The following is a 579-nucleotide window of genomic DNA, read 5'->3' as shown; positions in this document are numbered from 1 at the left end:
AATTATGACCTTTACAAATAATGTACATTGTCAACTTAACCCAAGAACACGTCATGAAACTTCCCATTAATGTCTGTAAGATACCGCTAATGTCTGTTGTTCTATCTGCCTGGGCTGGTTGTGACAAATCATGAACTATACCAGCTTGCATAGCGTTGTCATGTAAACCAATGTCGCTTATATCATCGCTAAATTGACACTTGGCAATTTGCCTTTGGTACAAGCGGACCCGTGTATAGTTATCGACGAAATGTCAATTACGCTGGTCAATGTTATCTGTTGTAAATTCAATTATTCAATTTTAAATTCATAAAAATTGCTGGCTACATGTACACGTTTGTGAAACTTGTCAGAATGACCAGGGGGCTTTACTTAGAGCTCTGGCTAAGATATATACCACACTTTTAAACAGATCTGAATATGTATAAGTCATTCGTATTTATCTGATACAACTACAAGTTCCATTTAAAGGTCGTAGAATCTTATCAAGTTTTGACATCTAACTTCCCATTCTAAAACTACCAGTTACATATTGTACCATCTTAGAGTCAATGTTCACATCGAGTTGTCCAAATCGCA

The sequence above is a fragment of the Mizuhopecten yessoensis genome, unplaced genomic scaffold, assembly GCF_002113885.1.
Source record: "Mizuhopecten yessoensis strain PY_sf001 unplaced genomic scaffold, ASM211388v2 scaffold8449, whole genome shotgun sequence".
In the NCBI taxonomy this organism is placed as follows: Eukaryota; Metazoa; Mollusca; class Bivalvia; order Pectinida; family Pectinidae; genus Mizuhopecten; species Mizuhopecten yessoensis.
The sequence above is the reverse complement of the archived record's forward strand: the minus strand, read 5'-3'. Positions refer to the sequence as shown.